Source organism: Saccostrea echinata, unplaced genomic scaffold, assembly GCF_033153115.1.
Source record: "Saccostrea echinata isolate AGI-Se365-2 ecotype Australia unplaced genomic scaffold, CSIRO_AGI_Sech_v1 ptg000024l, whole genome shotgun sequence".
Classification (NCBI taxonomy): domain Eukaryota; kingdom Metazoa; phylum Mollusca; class Bivalvia; order Ostreida; family Ostreidae; genus Saccostrea; species Saccostrea echinata.
The window spans coordinates 3,244,394-3,267,378 of NW_026889773.1; the positions used below are offsets into that span (position 1 = coordinate 3,244,394).

General features: G+C 33.4%; 1 long non-coding RNA gene across 1 annotated transcript in view; it reads right to left on the reverse strand.

Moving 5' to 3' along the window:
* Positions 1 to 1,189: 1,189 nt before the first annotated feature.
* LOC133191713 (uncharacterized) overlaps positions 1,190 to 22,985 on the reverse strand; it is a 136,440-nt gene continuing 114,644 nt past the window's right edge. The window contains exon 3 of the long non-coding RNA XR_009721729.1: positions 1,190 to 1,205. This is a non-coding gene — a long non-coding RNA (uncharacterized LOC133191713). The remainder of the gene's footprint in view (positions 1,206 to 22,985) is intronic.

Here is a 22,985-nt window from a genome sequence, read left to right on the forward strand (position 1 = left end):
TTGTTATGTGATGGTGTGTGTAGAATCCCCCCTCCCCCCATTTCTCGCGGCTTCATTATCGTTTGAAATTCTAATGTTATTGTTTTCAAATGTTATTGTATATGAAGTTTTACAATTTAAAAATTCCATTCTGGCCCTATGCCAGAGACTTGGATATGCTTATCCTTGTAAAGCTTTACAGATACACTGTAAAGTAGTTAGGTCCCGGTAATATAAAATGACCCTAGCCCTCTTCCCCGGTCTTTTGCACCGCCACAAAAATAAAAACTTGCAAACATATTCTTTGTCTTTTGTGCAGTATATTTTTAGCATTTAATTTAATTTGCACAATGCATGTTTAAATACAATTTGATCTTAACAAGATTAATTTGATCTTAACAAGATTTATTTCAATAAATCCATATAACAAAATCAGCCCGTTTATATAATTCAACGGCAAGTTAAGCTATATCATACTAAACCGATAACTGAGATTATTATTTCAATAAGAAAACGAGTTTTAGATTGATAATAGAACTGTAATGACATGCAATGCTGAGATTCTATGAATGACAAGGATTACATGTATTTGACTTTTAAGTGACTAAAAACTGCAGATAAAGCTAAAACCTTTGAACTTTTTTATGCACAGCACGAGTACCAAAATGTTATATTTTCGAGTTACTGAAAATAAATAGACAGCAAAAGAAAAAAAAAGAGGTAGAGATTTCTTTTCATAATACGATATTGTTGTGTTTTTGAAAATTCGCCTTTTCATTAAAGTTTCACATTTCACATTAATAAACTGGATTTAATGTAACATCTCTCTCTCTCTCTCTCGCTTTCTCTCTCCCTCTCTCACACACACACATCAGGTATACATACATGTAAACTTTTCTTAAGGTAGAACAATTAGAATAATTTTATTTCATTCGGTAGTTTTTGTTTGTTTTCAAGTACTTACATCGGAAGTGGCAACAACAAAAATAAGACAATTTTTTTTTAAATTTTTTTTTTTAATTTCATTTTATTTTATTTAAATTTATGATCATTATTGCTGAAAAAAAAAATAAAATTCAAGTTATTTTAAAAAATAATTTCATGTTAAAATAAATAGATGTACATGTAACAGATTTAAAAAATAAATGAAAGTCTGGTTCAATGTAACATCTATTTCTTATTCTATATTTTTTTCTCTTTCACTTTGACAGCAGCTTTCAAAAATACTTTTAAAGAAAATCTAAATATAATACTTACTATTAAAACGTTTTTTTTAACTGATGATAAGTAGATTTAAAAAAAAAATAAATATTTTTTTATACTACGGGAGCAAATTTGTATGAGTATGTTGATTTTGAATGGTGTTAAAAAAAGGAAGAGAACGTCCCTCTCTGGTACCTCTCTAGTATCTCGCTTGTCAGAGTTACCTCTCTTGTTTTTATTTATAGTTCTTAAAAATAATATCACGTTCGTACTTTCGCTAGATTTGTGTAAACTTACAAGAATACTTTTCTTTTCTGTTGGAAGAAGTGTGATCAGTTTCAAATTTTTGGCAATTAAAGCATTTTACAACAAAAAATTATGCACGATGTACCAATGCTTCAATGTTTAAATGATCGATGTGTTGAGAATGGTGGGGCGGATCTTATACAGGAAAACGATTTCCTCTGCAATATTTTGATAATATACCCGTGTCTAACAAATAACTTCAATTTGTCTATATATCAAAATCGCATTCGTTCATCCATATTCAATTATCCAGAAAATCACCTTGTCTGAAGCTTCTATACATGTAGAGGTAATACATAGCCCAGATCAGAGACGTATACATGTAAAGCTACAATAACATGTAGTAAAGAAACGGGTCTCGAATAAAATTCTAAATATTTTAATTAATATCAGTGGACTAGAAGATCAAGTCGTGAATTAAAGATATAAATGAAAATAAATAATTATTTCAATGTTGAGAACAACGACAAAAGTGAGCTAGACGTGTCAAAACGTAAAACACGTGGATAAAAAATCTGCGTTGACGCTCACCATCTGCAACGTCATTTCTTTATGACGTTATTTCTCTGTTTTAGCGAAATTGCCATAAGGCCCTTTTGTCATGGGCGCAATCACATGTAAACATTAAAAATAAAGGTTTAAAATGGCTGTGCAATTGGAATATTCACGAATCTCAAATTCTTATGTCCTCTAGGTACACATATTGTTAATTGCACAGGTGAATGTGTCCCTAATTTTGGAAAGCTCTGTATAAATAAATGTCGCTGTGATTATGAAAAGTGTGGTAATGAATATGGTTGTCGGAATGATAGACACATGCGACTCGGTAAGAACGTATTTTTTATTTAGAAATAACATATATTTCGCAAAGACATTCGTATCCCTTACATTCTATTACCAAATGAATTCAATATGACCCCCCTTAATATTTTTGATAAATTTTAGAAGGGAGATTAAGGTAAATTCCAGTATTTTTCATCAATGAGCAAGTTTAGGAGCTATTTCAGATACTGGCAATCAATGTTAGATTAAAGGTTATATAAAATACCAAGAATTAACATATGCACCAAGCTGAGGTTTAAGCTAAAATTATAGAGCAAAATGTTTAAACTACTAACCTTAATAATTAGTGAGAAGAAGTGTATGATTATGTTTTCTTTGTAGGAGAAGAAAAAAGTGACTTTTTGATAAATTTAATATACGCTCTTATTGGCCTCATCACAGCTATTTTTTATTGTCACCCTGATCATCTTCATTAAGTATCGGTAACACAGCTATTCTTATTGCCACCCTGATCATCTTCATTAAGTATCGGTAACCAATTGCTAAATGGATGTTAATTAAGCATGTTAAAGATGATGAAAAAAATCATTTAATAATTTCAATTCAGTTAGACCTACGTCAGAAGTTTTTTTTTTCATAAACAGGGTGCAATTACTTAAAATAGGTTTCATAAACGAAATATCATCAAAAGAGAAATTCATCATAGCCAAATTAATACAACAGGTACGTTCTCCTAAGAAAAAATTGTAATACACGTAACATAATCACAAGTCTTAAAATAAACAAGAAACAAGGCAACAATAAAGGAAAGGAGAGTCATTAAAAAAACACAATTTTCGTTTTATGACAGTCTGCTTATGAAATATATGGAGATAACGAACAGTATTCAAGCTCAGAAGTCCATTAAACAATACAAAATAGGAGCAGAGCAAACACAGACATCCAAACATCAGAGGTACATGGGATCAGGTGCCATGGGGGAGTGAGCATCCCCTGCCGACCGGTGCCTCCCGCCGTGTGCTCCTTGTCATGATCGGGAAATAACGGAAAGAATTATTTCAATTAATTGATGCTTTAAAGTCATCACACAAATTTACCAATAGTGATATAACACGAATCTTTACCATTGAAGTGGTTGACAAACATTTTTTGTTTCAAGAAAATCATGAAGAATATTGATATGATAGCGAAAATGCTGAAACTTCCGAAGAATCTTAATACGTGATACCAAGTTTACATGCAAACTCCATTGAAAATAGCTACAATAACCAATTGTTTTCCCAAATGCACAATGTGTCTTGATAAATCGGGCCAAAATGGAGGTGATCCCAAATCACGCACCTTTGACACAGTGCCAGAGCATTCATTTGTCATTGTTGTTTATGAAGATGTTGATGACAATAAAGACTGTCTTTATAGCAGAGTCAGGTGTCAAAATGTACCATATAAGCAGAATTTTAGCAATTAGAAAAGTGTATGACTAGCTCATTTGACTTCATAAAATCGCTAAAATTACTTCATCCCAAAACTATATACAAGTTTTCCGGAGAAATCACAAATTATTTGTCTTTCTAAGAATTCTAAGAATTCGAAATAATACAATGGTTTGTCTTTGCACAATGCTTTACCCTAAGTCTTAACTTTGAAATAACTTTATTTTCCGGAAGACATGGAAATAAGAATATTAGAGACAAGCAAAAGGAATATCTGTGACAGAGTCATCCGTCTACGAAATAAAGCAACCTGTCAAAGAGAATCAAAAGTAGTTGTAGCATTGAAAGATAAAACAGAAAGCCTTAAAGATTCAACGTCACCAGAACATGGCAATCTTACACCTCTTGGAACAAGACCAAAATATGACAAATTACAATGAACGTTCCAGTAGTACTATTTGGATAACACCATTCAACAAAATTTCTGAGTTCGAAAAAAATTAAACTTTACATTATGAAAGTGATGAACATAAGGAAGAGTATCTTAAATGGAAATCAAATTGGAGAACATTCGATCAATTTAACTTCGAGAAAACAAAATTAATGTCGTAGTCGAAGATGGTTCCTCAGATGAGTACAGCCAAGTGATGAAAAGAAAGAGAGTTATTTATGAGGAATCATGTACAATCCCAGTTCAAGCAGTGAACAGTAATGAACAGTAATGTTATATCATTGACTTAGCTTTCTGATACATAACACGAGGAAGGTACAAGTGATACAAAAAAAAAAAAACAAAAACAAAAAAACCCCGAAATCTTTATCTTAATTGCGTACATTTGTCACACAAACTATTACTCCTGTTGTGAACTTTAGGAGCTTAATTGATATGATGAAATATGAAGATAACGAACAGTATTCAATCTCGAAAGTCCAATGAAACGATACAAATCAGGAGCAAGGGAAACACGGACCTCAAAATTTAGAAGTGGGATCAGGTGCCATGGAGGAGTGATAATCTCCTGTCGAGCAGTCATAAACAGACTAAGCAATGTAGAGATGCTAATACATATGATTTTATTCTTTAAGGAACAATGATTCTTATGGACTCTCCAATCATGGCACAGTAAAGAGTTCTCATTCCTTGGTATTTTATGCAGTTAGAATTATCTTTTCCTAGAACTTCAATAAATTAAATTGAAATATACAATATATTTATTTGTTTGTTATCAATTCATGCGATTTACGACAAATTAAATAAGCGCTGATCTGCGTATTTTTCTTATAAATTGATCACTGATTTCTGTTCACCAGTACTTGGTTGCCTTTTTTTCTATGTTGAAAAAAGAAAAATAGTAACACCTCTACGATTTAAGATTTACACCTTTATTTGATATAATTGGTTTCAATATCAAAAGTAATTATAAAGAGGCCTTAAGCAAATATCATTTTAGTTTGCAATACTGAAAGTTCACCATTTATTGATCATGTCTTCCTGAAAATGAAAATAAACATGTATTTTAGCAATTCTGAATACCATCTACCAAACATGTATGATGTATTATATTTTTTGCGTTTTTTTTTTTTTTTTTTTTTTTATAAATTGGTCCTTTTTGTTTGCCAAAATTGGAATAAGTTCAACATAGACAAGATTATAATTAGACTACTTGGAATTAGAATCATAAAAGTGTCTTTATTCAGCTAATTACAGAGAAAAAAAAATTAAAAAAAGAGTATAAATCAATGCAAGTGAAACAAAATTATCATAACAGAGTTGATCAAAAAGTTATGTCACAACTGTTATAAAATCTCTAATAATTAGATGTTATTAACAAAAATTTAACATACTATCCCTGTCCTTATATATATATATATATATTTTTTGGAAAAATTCATTCTATTTATTAAATACTTTTTAAAATAGTTATATAAACATAACTCTAGATTTTGGCAAGAATGTTTCGGACTTTGTTATGAAGTTACTTTTTGGCACTCATTTTCAGTTCATCTGCATTTCTTTTTAACCTTTCACCTGCTTCTTTCCAATAATCTTTACTCCAATTTTGCTATAAACCGTCTTGTTCTAAGTTGAAGCTGTAGCTGTAGCTGAGCGACATTGATGTTGAAAGGTTGAACTGAAGTCCAAGGCAGGAGTTTACGTCTTTCCATGTATCTTAAAGATATATGAACAAGTCCGCAATCAAAGGAGAGCAATTAGTGCCCATTGTATTCCAAGAACATATTGAGAGAGAGAGAGAGAGAGAGAGAGAGAGAGAGAGAGAGAGAGAGAGAGAGAGAGAGAGATTTGCATAGTTTACAACTTTTGATGGTAATTTTAAGATGAGTAATGATTTGTAAAGTGCTTTTTCTTATAAATGTATTATTCCCAGCAGTTATATTTTGAAAAGTTAATGAATTTTGTTAAGAAGACAGAAATTAAAATAGTGCACAAAATTCTTTTCATTAATATTTATCAAATTATAGATTTACAATGTCATTTCATTTTAAACCCAAAACAATCAAATATCGAAATAAGGTATTTACAAACAAACCAGAGTACACGGTACTCAAACCATATATTTTCAATTCATATGGAAGTACTTTACAAAACTATAATTCAGGTTTGAAATTTCTTGGACTAACTTTGTGCAGAATCGTGGAAATATAGTTCGAACTTGAAATAGTACACATTTATCGAGCACGCTTAAAGAACTTCCTTATACATTTCTTTACAATTCATTTTAAGAGGAAATGCCAAGGAAAAATCCTAAAATGTGTACCTGAACTGCGTACTTTATCTTTGTTTCCTTGATGGTACACCATGAAACAACAAATTGCCACTCTGAACCTGAGCAATGTACTATATTAAGAGCTAATTAGAAAAATATTAAAGAGTATATATGCATTGGAAATATCTGATAGTTTAAACAGTGTAGACATACATAGGACATTAAATAATGTGTATGACATTCTTAGATGTAAAATGGTTGAATTCACAAGAAGAGTATATTTGGGATCATTATTTTTGTACATTTCTACAACAGCAGTTCAGTTAAATAAATGTGGAGAAAGGTAGTATATTTTAATATAATTATAATTAAAACCAATGTAATAATATATAATTTTTTCGTTAATTATGATGCTTTTTGTGTAAAGGTGCTGCCTCAACTATTACGATCATTGGAATGGTTCATGTGTTGGTATGTTCCATACTATGTTTCTTGCAAATCTTTAATACATGTATCTGAAATCGAGGGTATGTGTGATTACCTTGCTTTGAACCTTAAATGACCCATATTTCTATGCAGAATGTCCTCATGGCACATATGGCATCAATTGTACTGGTGAATGTATTCCAGGATACTTTGGAAAGTTATGTCAATCAAAATGTAGGTGTGATATTGAAATGTGTAGCAGGACATATGGTTGTCCAAAACACAGTTATGTTCTGGCTGGTTAGTACACGATTGTTTTTAAATTATAAATACTTGGACAAAGGCATATTTGTTTTTTTTCTGCTTTTTTTTTAAACCTCTTAAGTATTCAATTTAAATAAAAAGGGATTTGTAGTTAATCTATGTGAAACCTTTTAAATTTTTTTGTTGAATTAAGAAGCATACATTTTTCCGATATTGATACTGTACAATGAATTTGTATTCATTCTGGAACCAGCATTAAAATAAAGTTCAAGTCAAAGTTAATGCAAGAAATTTTAAACATTTAACTTAAAAAAGAGAAAAGATTTTGAGAAGTCATTTTCCTTGTAAACAGATCAAAACAACAATGCTTGGGTAAACGTAGCATACGTTCTACTTGGATCCATCATAACCATTTTCATCGTCATCATTCTGCTCTACATTAAGTCTAGGTAACACAATCTACAAACATTACGATCTGAATATTAAGACTTAGGGCAGAAACTTGTTATGAGAATACGTATTCAGTAATCAAATGTAATGATATCAGTTTTATTAACTTTTTAATACATAGACTGTAATGTTATTTGAATAGGCTTTACAGACGCAATGCTGTCAAAAGAGAAGTAAATCATTACCAACCTAACTCAATGGGTAAGTCTTTATTTAGAAAGTCGTCTGCAAAAGCATGGGTTTTCATAAAAATGACAAACCCTTATTCATAGCAACACGTTCTCCCAATCATTTTTAGTGACAAAGCAATTAGAATTATTCGTTGAACTTTGATATCACATACATTTGTGCAATTGAGATGAATGACAGCAACCCCTTTCTGATTGAAGAAAATCATGAGGAGCACGGATATGAAAGTGGAAATATTGAAACATCAGAAGAAACTCAAAACAGGGTACAAAGATTAAATGAGAATTCATACGAGAACAACTACTCCGATCTCAGCGTTTTTTGAAATGCACGATATACACAGTAAATGCACCCTCTGCGAATGTGGTGTCGGTCCCAAAGCACGAAATATAAACACAGTTCCAGAACATGCATTTGTGATTAATGTCTATGAAGATGTTGATGACAATAAAAATGCCTTAGTAGCAGAGCCAAATGTAAAAGTTTGTTTAAAAAAAAATACCCTACAGTGATCAATCTGCGCCTTTATCAATTTGTTTTCTAAAATTTGAGATAAACTATATTTTGTCTGTGAAAGTAGAGAACTCATGACATTTACGACTGATAGAAGCCCATAGAAACAAAAAGGTTAAAGACAAATAAAAAAGAATGTCTATCAAAGTTTTCATAGCAGTCTACCGGTAAAGAAATCTGTCGAAAAAGTTAATAAGAGAAACAAAAAATAATATTATGCAGAAAAGGCTAAAGGTTTTACTTCACAGGAACCTGGCAGCAGTACGCTTATTTCTAAAATACCTCAAAATCGTAAAAAAAGATCTTCAATAATGCTAATGGAATACAGGTAACATCATTCAATTATATATTTGGTTTTGAAAAAAAAAATCTCTCTCAGCAACAAATTGTACGGATGCAATAAAAGAAAAGAAAATTCTACAAACATTAGAAAAAAATTAAATCCTCACATTATGAAAGTGAACGTTTGCAAGGATGAATGGTATTGAAAAGGACAAGAAATCGCTAGATAAAGACTAAATATTTGTGGAAATTTTACGAACCCCCCCCCCCCACCTTAGTTTAAATTAGGTGCATGAATGTAGAAACTTTTTCAAAAATTTTTTAATTTGAAAGATGGTATGTGAATCATGCTGAATTATTATGTTTGAAAGACTCCAAAGTCAGATGGTCTGCGCCAAACCCCGATGGTTTGATGTCGGTACGGACGCCAAAGTCCGATGGTCACGCCAAAGTCCGATGGCTCGTTTCCTATGAGAAGCGCTGCGCTAAAGTGCGATGGTCTGACACGCTGAAGTCCGATGGAGCGGAGAAACAATCAACGTTTATGACGTCACAATATTCCGACGTCAATCTTGACGCCGTTGTCCTGCATTCAAAAGCCATCAGTTCAGTATTCGTCCTCGCATACAATTTTACTGATTTTGCTTATCGCTTGCACCCATTAGAGATATTAGGGTTAGTCCTTGCTTCGCACTAACCCGAAAGATTTAGGGTTTGTCCTCGCACCCTAGTCGAGTGATTAGGGTTTGTCTTGCAACCACCCGAGATATCGAGGTTATAGTTGTTACACACTTTTCGAGCGATTGGGGTTAGGTTCGCACCTATCCGAGAGATAAGTGTTAGTTTTCGCATAATACTTATTTAAGACCTTGGCATGGCGCGGCATTGCAGTTTTGCGCAGGAGTATTATGACGTCACAAACGTCAATCGTTTTTCCGCACCATCGGACTTTGGCGTGACCATCGGACTTTGGAGTCCCATCGCATTTTGGAGTCCTACATGTTTACTTGAAGTCATTTGAAAGTCATCATTTCGTAAGTTCTATGGTCGATACAATGACCTTGACAATTTATCATTGAGTCAAATGCTGACTAACGTTTTTAATACTAATTATTAGGCCATTATTATCACACTGAATTGTCGACGGATTTTTCCGTTATTTCCCGATCATGACAAGGAGCACACGGCGGGTGTGACCGGTTGGCACCTGATCCCACCTCTGATGTTTTAGAGAACCGTGTGTGCTCTACTCCAAAATTTGTATTGTTTAATGGACTTTTGAGCTTGAATACTGTTCGTTATCTCCATGTATTTCACTTCTCATAAAATAAGTTCTAATCATATTGACAAAATTTGATCTTCTTACTGCTTTAATATTTTAATATTTTACAGCAGTTTTCGATTTAACGACATTTCAGAATGCATTCAAAATGGTTGCTTTGTTTTTTTTTTTTGCTATTTATTTAGCTGTATTTTGTCTCTGGTGTCAAATATTGCTCAAATTTAAACAGAATTTAAACAATTTCTTTCCATAGAAGGAAATTCTTTTACAAAAATTCTATTCACTAGTTTTGTCAGTTTTCCTTTTGCATTATACAGTTCAACAATATAGCGGTCTCTTTTATCATAAAAAAAATCATTGCTACCTGCCTTTAGATAACGTAATAAAAAACGATAATCACATTACAGTATGTTGTGTTTATATCAAAATGTATATTGCCAGAAGACATACCGGTACCATGAAATAAAACTTTTGTTTTGTAAATAATTCATTAATGTGGGAATACGTTTTCTTAAACATCCTGTAAAACGCAATCAGAGAAAACAATAATTTTCATGTTTCTTCAATTTGAAGATTATCATACATGCAGCTTTCAAATTGAATGAATTATCAAAGTTTAAAAAAAATTGAAGAGGAACTAGGTTGATTAAATCGTTTGTTGAGAGAAATCGTAACTCGGAAGATGTGATCCATTTACTTTCACAATATAGACACTAGTAACAGTCAAAACTTGCCATGATGACACCCCTTGTGGGTTATTTTGTGCTTATATCATGCAATTATTTTTTTTCACAATACTGATTGATGTAAGTTTACATTTATTCAAAGTTCAATTTGTTTTGAATGGCTATGAGAATATCTGATTTTTAGATTCACTGATATTTATACCCCCGCTCCGAAGGAGAGGGGGGTATACTGTTTAAAGGCCGAGGTTTTCAATCGGTCGGTTTTCCTCAGGTAAGTTTGGTGAGGGGTGGAGCTTAATTGAAGCGGCCGTGAAGCCCCGAGGGAACCGCACTGGCTTGTGTATACCTACCTGTATAAACAGGATGTCACCTGTATTCCCTGCATACGTTTTACCTCGACAAAGTAAAACAATGTCATCGTTTTTCTTGTGTAGGTCGATCGAAATGTTGAGCTGTTGGTCGTGAAATTTATGAAATAAAGCATGCTAAATTTTTATTAGGGACAGATTCCTAGTTCAATTCTTTATTTTTAAAATATGTTTCACTTTGAATAAGTTAGAGAATTTTAATATTAGTGTATGTGTGTTAATTGCCTTGTGTGTCTAGCTGTCTGTCTGTCCGTCCGTAACAAATTTTTCATCACAGTTTTCTCAGCAACTACTCATTGCAGAGGCTTGAAATATCACCTCTTACTTTGTTGAGGCGTGCCATATGTTGGGATTCATTTTTGTACGAATCCGATGTCAACTTCCGGTTTATTCGTGTGTCTGTCCGTATCATACATAACATATTTGTCGCACTTTTGTCAATAATTACTCATTGCAGATGTATGGAATTTTAGCACACTGTTTGTTTAGGCATGTCATATGGCGGGATTTATTTTTGTTTGAATCCAGTGTCAATCTGTTGTCAACTTCCTGTTTATCCCTGTGCATGTCCCTAACTGTACTTGTGTACATTCACATCAGAGTGTATATTCACATCAAAGCGGGGGTATTATTAGTGAGCATTGGCTCACAGACTTCCTAGTTTTTTTTTTCTTTTATTTTAATGAAAGGCAATTTAAAATTATTTTTTAATAATATAAAAGATCATTTAATACTAAGTGATCGGAGGGAAAAAAGATGATTAAATGTATTCCAAAATATATAATATCACACACGATCAAATTATGCTTTGCTTTGACTTGAATAAGTCAAAGCAAACCATAATTTGATCGTGCGTGATATTATACAGTTTGGAATATACTTAATCCAGTTTATTACATTACCAACAGTGAAATACTGTAATTTATTTATTGAAAAAAATGATATTTTGTCAAGGTGTGAATGAATATCAAACTCGAGAGTTTACTTCCCTTTACATAGAGTGTTGTAAAAATACAACCTGGCTTGTTAAAAGATTGAGAGAGTAAATAAACCATCCTGAGAGAGACAAACTGTTGAAGTCCATGTTTATTTTGGTTTTAATCTTAGAATCACTAAACAATGACGTCTCTTCCGCTCCACTTTGATGTCACATCCTATGAACTTTGTTACGAAAGGACAGGGGCAAATGGAGAATCAAAGAAAATGTAATAAACCGAAATTTCAATTTTTTGTACTTGAACATGGAATTTATTTCACTTGTGAAACAGAATATTTTTTTTTATATTTCTACCCGTACTTCGCACTTGTGAAAATTAAAAAAAAAAGAATCTTATCCCGCTTGCGAAATGAATTCCCTATCTAACCAGAAAACATGGAATTTCCTCTTTATATGTGTAATTTTAGAATAACAGTGAAAACATTTTCTTATACAATATGTATATAATTTTCAAAGGGATATTTTTGGTTATTTTTATGCATTTTTATTCGTCATATTTCTTCCTTATCGTTGGTTAATAATGTTATGAGTATATTAGAGTAGTTGTGTTTCATGATATAAGGTTCTTATTTTGAATCAAGTAAACTGAAATGATGTTACATTTATATGCCATAAAATATTTCTAACAGATGTATATTTACATTCATTTCGCAATGTTGTAAACATTTTGTTGACGGTTATATAAAATTTATTGCTAAATATAATCTTCAATACATAAAATGTTAGTTTAAATCAGATTTGCATAAAAAAAATTCAATGCCCTTCCTAGAAACAAACATTTTTCCTTCATTTGAGGAACAAACCACATACTTTGCTGCATAATTTTTACAAGGTCAAAAGTATTAATGATCCTCATTATATGGAAAATATGTTAAAGCATCTCCACATTTAAATGGTTTTTGACAAAAATTAAAACATCTCCACATTTGAATGGTTTTTGACAAATCAAGATTACATTATTCAAGTTTTTATTTAAGGTGTGTCACGCCAGATATGAGATACATTGTGTATTTTTGAGAAATACATTTTAGATAACTACTCAATGGCATATAGCGTGACTCGAATTGCAAAGAAAAATTGGGGTCAGTGTGCATCTTACTGAGCAGTGGTACAATTGACTTGACTGTTTTTGCACTTAAATTATAATTTTAAGCTTTATAATGTTTTAAAAAAATGAAATGTTGACAGTAAATATAATCTTATTTTGTGTAAAATAGTTTGGATGATGTATATTATTTAACAACTCCTGCAAATTAATGCGCATTATTTATTGTGTGACTCATGAGATCTATTAATTTTTCTATATATCTCGAGATAATGAAGACAAAATATGACTGGATTGAAATCAAAACGAGAAGGAAACTGAAAAACGAAATTCAATATAGAATAATAAATATGAATCGTAAACTTTCTGATAAAGGAGTTTGTCGAGAAAGTTTAATAGATGAGAAGATAGAAGACCATATTGAATGTCCTCAACTGAAAGGAGAACATGAAGTGATCGCACATAAGGGTTCAATAGCCTCAAAGACAATATCAAAAACAAATACTATACAAGGGTTTGATCGCCCAAGGCGTTTCTCCTCACGACCTTACAGTTTAGCAAACAGTGACTCTCGTACACATCATACTTTGGAAATATCAAGAATGAGGAGAGTATCAGATTATGAAAAAACCATCACGTTACAGGCAGATGAAAAAGTCATTTCCTTAAAGGCAATTGATTGTATATATTGTTTTACGTCCCATTCGAGAATCTTTCACTCACATAGAGACGTCACCATATACCGGTGAAGGGCTTCAAATTTTGACCTTTACTCGGCACTCAGGGCCATTGAGCAGTGATGGATCTTTATCGTGCCAACGCCTGCCGTGACACGGGGCCTCGGTTTTTAAGGTCTCATCCGAAGGACCCGCAACTTTCACTTCAAAGTGCCGAGCGCATGGCGAAGGAACAGTTGCTACCCATTTTTTATCGACTTAGGTCTGTCGCGGCAGAGATTCGAACTCACGACCTCCCGATCACGGAGCGAGCGCTCTACCGACTGAGCTACCGTGAACGGTTTAAAGGCAATTGAAGAAAATGAAATTGATGACCTCAGATGCTTCGAATGTTAAAATAAAAAGAAGAGATAATTTGGTCTATTAAAGAAACAGACACTTTCTGGCGAAAATAAAATAATCGCCAATGTCCTATGAATGGGAAAGAGGATGAACAAGCATGTACAGAAACAGACTTTATTGAAGATGAATCTCAGATAATTTCAACAGGCAAACAATGGGTCTGAGCGTAGTCCATCAGATGAAATAGTCAGGTGGAAATTCAGAATGATATTATTCTAAGTTGTTCTTGAGAAAACTCAAATTGATTTTACAAAAAAAAACTTAATGATCAGCGTGATGACTTTATATCGTCGAAATCCCTTATTTATGTAACAATAAACCCTTATCACCTGCACATGGAGTTTATGTCTCCCATTTATTTCGATATGGAAGAGCATGCTACGTACGAACAATTTCTAAAACGAATATTAACAGTCTCGATTGAAATCAATATTTCTCAAATCGTATGGTGGATACAATGACCTTGTTACCAAATACAATCTATCATTAAGTCGAATATTGACTGACTTTTTTATACTGATTGTTCTGCCATTATTTGTGCACTAAATTGTCTACGTTTTTTTCGCTTACCTTATCATGACAAGGAGCATAATGCGGAGGTGACCCGTTGCTTTCTCCTCCATGGCATCTGATCCCACCTCAGATGCTTTTAGAGGTCCGTGTTTGCTCTGTTCCATATTGATATTGTTTCAATGGGCTGTTGAACTTGACAACTGTTAGTTATCATCTTAATTCATTAACATTTTGCTACTATATTCTTTTTAGATTTATCTCATATTCCTTTTATTATCTTTCAATTTAACTAAGGAGCGTTTATGGTAAATCATTGTATAACACAATATTATTGGCATACAGAAATAGGTATTCAATGCATATTTATATTCATTAAATTTCTCTCATTAGAAATTCATTCACATTTTTAATAAATCTAGCGCATTTCAGGCATTTCACCGTAAGAGCCCTTCGACATGGAAAATTCTATAACGCTCATAAATATTCGTGGTAAAAATGAATTTCTAAAAGTAGAATTCTTATATTTTTTACAACAAATAAATGGGAAAATTGTTTCTAATTACACTGAGCCAAAAATATGCATTTTGGTGTTCCTAGTGTATTGAAAGCGTATGTAGTTCCTTTTGTGTATTCTACCGCGCTGTCGCAAGGTGTCGTGTGTGTTATAGTGGATTAAAAAATCTTTAACATACTGATAAAAAATAATTAAAAAAAACCACTTATGCTCAGAAAAGTATAGTCAAAGCATTTAGAAGAAGAAATGGATCGGATAGGTAGTTTTACACTTTTAAAATCGTGGATGAAAGATGACCTTTGTTCATTATTGAACACGCAGCTAGGTTAAGGACTCCCATATATACGTCAGTCTATGCAGAGGTTCGGTAAAGCTATTATGACGTCACGTTAAAACAATACAAATGAATCTCGATGAATAAATACCATATTTTCTTTTTAAAACACACTAAATACTTTCGTTTATCATAAATATTATAAAAATAAATGGATGTGCAACCTATCTTGCCATAATAGCACTTAGCGTATATAGAATGAAAGCAAGCTTGATCTCGCTGTACTTACTGAGATGACGTCATTTCTTAGTTTGACACGCAATTTCTCTGTACTTGAGGCGTGGATCAAGCTTTTATCGTAGTTTGTAGAAATAAAAATAAATACGAAACACGCGTAGTCGGACCAAAAGAGAGAAATATTCTGAAATATATTAATCCACATTTTATTGTCAAATTAAATTGATAATGTGTAGACTTGATATAAAGCCGTAGGGAGCACATTTGTACAGTAACGTGCTAGAATGACAGGTCCAGCCCCTCGAAAATATCAAAAGTTCAACGATATCCGCTTCACTATAAATTCTGAATTTTTAAACACGTATAGCTATTATTCCTACTATTCTGAAAAGTGCTGGGAGCTGGTTGTGCATTGTTGATTTATTCCGTAATGTAACATTATTCCAATGCGAATTACATTTTTGACTGGAGTTTATAGAAAGACGGCTAAATTTTAAACAATTCCCGAGCACGACGAAGTTGCTCCCAGCACTTTTCGTGTTAAGGAATTTGTCTCAAAGAAAACAGAACAAATTTTATAGCCGAAAAATGCCCGTATATCGTTGAACTTTTACGATCTTTGTAGTAGTACATATATGTTCTAATTTTAAAACTGTCACGTGACAAACAGCTGATGTAAGCGATGTCGCTTTGGCCGAACTCAGCAGAGACCCGATATATACAAGTGCAAACACCACAAATCACATTTATCAAAACTAATGCTGTTAAAAAAAATATTAAAATTGTATTCGTTTTCCCTGAATATGTTACTTAAGGCGTATATTTCATGGGCGTCCTTAACCTAGCTGCGCAGGCTATTGGCTTTTTTGAACTCCTAACACCGAGGGTGTGTTTTATTTCTTCCTACTTTAAATGGCCATTGTGCCAGTCTTCGTATTAATTTTACTCATAGAAAAAAAACATATTTATGACAATAACATGTTTATGGATGTTGATATGTTACTTTGTTTGAATTTGGCGCTGATTTCTAAATGTAGAACGCTAGCTGTTGGCCGCGCATGCGCATAACGACAGTCGCCATTTTTCCATGGTAAATAGAAGTCTGGGGAAGTCTTGTTTGTGTGTTTTTGTGTTTTTATGCGACTGCGATCCAGGTATCCTTTAGGTTTTGAGTTGGACTCGGTCAAGTTCGAAATAAGATTACCTGAAGATAAACTTTTAGATCTACAAAACAAATAAAACATTTTCAGAAAGGAACGTTCTGCTACCTTGCGGGAGTTGCAGTCATTAATTGGTCTGCTAAACTTTGCGTGTGCAGTCGTGCCCCGAGGTAGAGCTTTCTTGAGAAGAATAATTGACTTAACCCTTGGGTTAACAAAATCCTACAATCATCGAAGACTAAATAGGGAAGCACGAGCAGACTTGCAAGCATGGTCGATTTTTATTGAGCATTTCAATGGGAGAGCCCTTTTTCACTCAGGAATAACTCATACATCTGAGTCCCTTCATCTCTATACTGACGCTAGTAACTCTGGGTATGGTGGGGTCTTTGGTCATAGGTGGTTTTATGGACCTTTCACAGAAAAGTGGGTGGAACTTCACATTTCTGTAAGGGAATTCTTTCCCATTGTGTTAGCCATGGAAATGTGGGGACCATACGTAGCTATTGCTTCCATTGTATTCCGTTCTGATAATATTGCTGTGGTCCATGTCATCAATAAGAATACATCAAAGGACACCAATCTTATGAAGCTAATGAGACGTCTAATGGTCACATCTCTGAAATATAATTTTCATTTTTATGCTGAACACATTCCTGGCCTCCTAAACACAGCTGCAGATTTTTATCTCGTTTACAGATTCAGCAATTCAGAGCACATTGCCCCAGTATGGAAGAAAAACCAACAATAGTTCCACTGGATCTGCTTTATCTCTAGTCTCTACAGCAGACTTTTTGATCGCTGGATCACTTTCCGAAGAATCCCGGTTTAAGTACAAGAAAATTTTTAAAATGTACCAACAGTTTTTGTATGACAAAGTGGACACAGGGGCAACGCCTCTCCCACCATCTTTGTCCCATCTGGTCCTTTATATTGCATACTGTTTCACCAAAGGTCTGGCCGCAGCCACAACCCGGACACACATATCAGCCTTAGACTTCATAATTCAGTTGGGGGGATATTCAGATTTAACTCAACATTTCATTATTAAGAAACAACTTCAAGGGTAACCAAGGTTGCACCCTCTCAAGATGCAAGATTACCAATTACCCCATCAATATTATCAAAAATTGTAGCCTCCATTCCCCATGTAACAAACTCTGCTTTTATTAATGCACTTCTTCATGCAATGTACTTATTGGCTTTTTGTGCTTTCTTGCGTGTGGGTGAAGTTACTTAAACTGGGAAGTCGAACCAACATTACTTGCTGGCAAAACATATATCCTTTCTGGCATCTCCCACAGGAAAATCAATAGAGTTGATAGTGCCTCACTCAAAGCATTCGATTAGGCCTACAACCCTTCATATCTCAGCAAACTTAGAAAATCCACTTATGTGCCCAGTTAGTGCTGTGCAAAAATTCATGCAGTTAAGACAATATAAATCTAAAGATGAACAATTTATTTTCCTACATGGACGGTTCACCAGTGTCCTGCCAATTCTTTACAGACCAACTTCGGCTTTCTCTTTCGTTTTGTGGATTAGATACAAAATTATATCAATCACACAGTTTTCGTATTGGGGCAGCTACAGCTGCTGCAAATTCAGGTACCACCGACATCCAAATCCAAAACATGGGAAGATGGAAGTCTACAGCTTTCAAGAAATATATTCGGGTTCCAGTTTTAACATTATGAATATCACACCAAAGGATACAAGCACCTGGCAATTATTGTATGACAACAGTCATTCACTCTCTAGGCCATGAAACAGGGGTTTCTGGTCTTCCCGTTTCTTCAACATTTTTGAGTATCGGACTTCTATGTGTTATCATGAACATTTGTGAGTGAACAGGTAACTTCGTGGTACTGTTAAACCTTGGAGTCAGGGGCTCCTGGTTTATACAAAGTTTTGCTACGTCATTTTGATGTTTTGTAGATATGTTTTAAAATTAATTGGCAATAACACTGTTAGCTAATTATTCAAAGTTTTAGGATTGGTATATTTTCTTGAATGAACAGTACCATAGAACCATGGAGTTAGGGGCTCCTGGTTCAAACATGATGTTGTTATGTACATTTTTTGATCATTCTGTTGCTTATACATATTTTACGTATGTTTTTCAATTGATGAAAGGGTGATGGATGGGGCATATCAACACCGCTTAGGTCTTGATATGTGGCGGGAATTGCCCCATCTTTGACAGGTTAAAGAACTTAACATTAAAGAGTTTTGGACAATATACTGTCAAACCATCTTTAGTCATCATTATTGTACTATTCCTTATGTTTTTGATTGTCAAGTCATTGAACACAACTCTGTATAACTCTCTACAGATTTAATACAAATTCACAATACCATTTCCAGGTGTTATTTTTCCTAGTTTTTCTTCTTGTAGAGCCCCGTTTTCTACCAGTAATCCTGTGTAACTATTGGTATGGTTATTATCATCATCGCTCAAATTGTCTGTATTCCCCAGCATATTTCCTACACAAAAAGTAACTTATGGAAAGAATAACACTAGCATTATTTTAAGAAAGTTACCCAACTTCCTGACTTCTTAATTTTACTTTTTGAATATCCCTAATTGTCTTAATAAACTTCATACCTGTTGTTCTTGTTGGGTTACCTATTGCACGACTTTTCATTTTAATGTACCTTTAATGTAATAAAAAAAAACGACCACATAAAAAACAGTTATAAATCACTTTGAAAATGTAATTCGTTGTAGAGTTGTAGTTAAGTAGTTATATGCCAATCGTACCGTGACTTCACAATGTACATCACCCCAACACAAAAAGTGTTACAACAGATCCAAGTGCAGTAAAAAGTGTGTTTTTCCATGATGAGGACGACATCACCTTTGTTGTAGAACCAGTCGACAAAATCTTCATAACTGATGTAGAAGTGGAGGATGAGCTAAGGGACAAATCGTAACAAAAACAAGAAAATTAATCTTTAATTCAATTTGGTTATCCGGCTTATTAAAAATTACTTTTATGAATTCGAAGCAGTAGTTATGTTATTTGTTATTAGAAGAATTAGGAAAAATGTCAAGAATTGTCTGTTTGTGAAAATTTTTTATGTTACCTATGCCGTATCTTAACCTTAGGTTCCGAGAGATTCAAAATTTACACTATAATGTTTTCGCATAGATAGAGAATAGGAGGATTTTATTCTGATAGGGTACACGGCGGGTGTGACCAGTCGACAGGGGGCGCTTAATCCTCCTAGGCACCTGCTCCTTTCTTTGGAATTTCCGGAAGTCCGTGTTTCATGCTTTGTTCACAGATTTGCATCATTTGCAGATTTTATTTTAGATCGATCATTGTTCGCTATCTTCATCTTTTTTATTTCATTTTAAGATCAACAGACAGATGAATGTTACTTTATGTAAATTCAACGAAATACTCAAGCACCTGTTTGTGATGGACAGCCGACTGTTTTATCACAAAAATCTTCAACACATGTACACTTCTCTTTACATAACATTCCAAAGTATCCTTTGGGACAACGTCTACTACAGTTCGTACTAAACGTACCAAAGGGGAACTCTAAATGTATCAATGAAAAGTTCTATGTTTTATCTTAATTATGTCATATATTAAGGATAGTGAATTAATTTTCTTTTAGAACATGAACTTACGTATGCAACGGTCATTTTTGTTCTTGTAGAAGTTAAAGCAACAAATTCCAGTGTCACTATGTCGTTGAAAAAAAGATATAAAGATATATCTCATGGTTTTGAAAAAAAATCACATAATTATGCTGTGAAGCAAAAATCTAATATGGATTTTTAAAATACATTTATATATTTATACTTATCTAATGTACAGGATTGGACACCACTATGAAGAAAAATGGATTTAAATAAAAACAACAATATCATTTTGTTTTGCTTGAATCCAAATCTGAGTGGAAATGTTTTCACAATTACTTATGTTAAATAAACAGGATAACAGATGCTTCTACTGGTTCAATTTTTGTACAAAATCTATGAAAGCTATCAACGGCAGATTTTATTTCCTGTTCCGGAAAATGAGAAAAATAAGTTTTTCATAACTGTTCTGTGGTTCAAGATGAGCTCTAAGGCCAAAGGCGAAAACGGATGTTTATACATTTTTCCATAATTTATGTGTATTTCTCTTTTGAGAAACAATATAAAGAAGGACAGTTGGATATATTTTAGCTGCAAACGGTTAAATATTACCTGTTCCGATTTATGCCAGATGGGTTGATGAGTCCGATTACGATATCGGCTCGACGATCCCTATTTTAAAATATAGGAAGTCTGTGTATGCTATTGTCTAAGGTTTAGCAATGATAATGATCACTTTAGACAACTCTTTCAAACATTACTGCCAGTAGACCATCAACTATCAACGATAGATAATTTTTATTTTTTTACCTCTCTCCCTCTTCAAGTTATTAAGTTAGATCTAGAGGAACTTATTTTATGTATGTGTAAATTTAAGTTTATTTTTGACCCCCCCCCCCCCCACCCCGAAAAAAAGTTGTATGTTTTAACCTGCAAGTAAATAAGAACTGTGATATGTTTAAAATTGTTTTTTGATAGTTATGTCACTTATGTTACAGGAAAACATATTTCCACAAAGATGTATGAAATATATGGAGATAACGAACAGTATCCAAGCTCAAAAGTTCATTAAACAATACAAAACAGGAGCAGAGCAAACACGGACCTCCAAACATCAGAGGTGGGATCAGGTGCCACGGAGGAGTGAGCATCCCCTGCCGACCGGTCACACCCGCCGTGTGCTCCTTGTCATGATCGGGAAATATTTCGGGAAAAATTCCTCGACAATTCAGTGTGTGTGTAAATAATGGCCTAACAATTGGTATGAAAAACGTCAGTCAGCATTTGATTCAATGATAAATTGTATTTGCTGACAAGGTCATTGTATCGACCATAGAACTTACGAAATGATGAATTTAAACGAGACAGCTGATATTCTTGTTTCATCAACTTTTTTGTCAATAACCTACCTCGTTTTAGAAATTGTTCATACGTAGAGCATGCTCTCTCATGTATTCATTAGCAAAGTCAATACACAACCGTGATGACTATAGAACAAAAAGTGGCGGTTTTCGAGTAAAAGCTGTATTTTAAATTGGCTATTTAAGCAGGACACTAAGTATTTCTATTAACGAGGTTGGCTCCTGAGCTTTTGAGCAGATTTTTATCTTAACCTATACTAGTATTTAAAAAAAATGCATTATGTTTAAATTCTTACAATAAATTTGGATTCTACAATGCCAATATTAAACTATATTCAGTTAAAACTCCATGATTAAATTCCATACCAAAAGCATTAAGTGAGGAACTATATTTTGTGGTGGAAGGTTTTTTTTTTTTTTTTCGAAGTTGTTAAAGTATGTTAAGTTTGGATTCCTATTTTTAGATGCAGTCTGCACACTGACTTATTTTGTGTTGTTAACTATTTTATACTGATCTTAAATTATACATTAAATAAACTGTCATGTACGGAAGCCCGTTGAGGCCAATTGAGAAAGAAATATTTTTTATTGTGTTTAAACGCAAAAATTATTGCGTTTAAACGCGAAAATATTATTGCGATTAAATGTAAAAATTATTTTATGTCTTCAAATGCTCGGCAGGCTCACCACAGCTAGTTTTTGCTTATTTTTATAAAGATTAACTCAAACACATTCACAGAGATGAATAATGTCATTTATTTAAATGACGGTATAAAAGAAAATACTTTACACAAAAGAAGGGGGATCAGACTCACAAGCTCAGATTGAAAGTTACGTAAAATATAAAAAATGTCTGATCCCCCAAAAAATGACTAGAAAAATTTCCTATAAAACAATAAGATCAAAAATTTTAAGAAAAATATATCAAAAAGATGGCACCTCCAAACAAAATGGGCCACAAGATGTGATATGCTTGCTATTCGCATCCGTGCCATCCAAGGTGAGCATGCATACAAACACACACACCCTCACACACACACACCCACACCCACACCCTCACACACACACACACACACACACACACACACACACACACACCCTTACACACACACACACACATCGCAGTAAATCTGTATGACAGCAGTTAAACACTGACCTGCCCAGATAAAGCTATTTAACAATAAACAAAAGAAAAATAAACATTCCAACACTCTTGTATATATACAATAAACACTTTCTAAGATATGTAGTTCTATAGAAGGACAGCAGTTAAACACTGGCCTGCCCAGCTGATCCTTGCGAATAATAATAATGAAA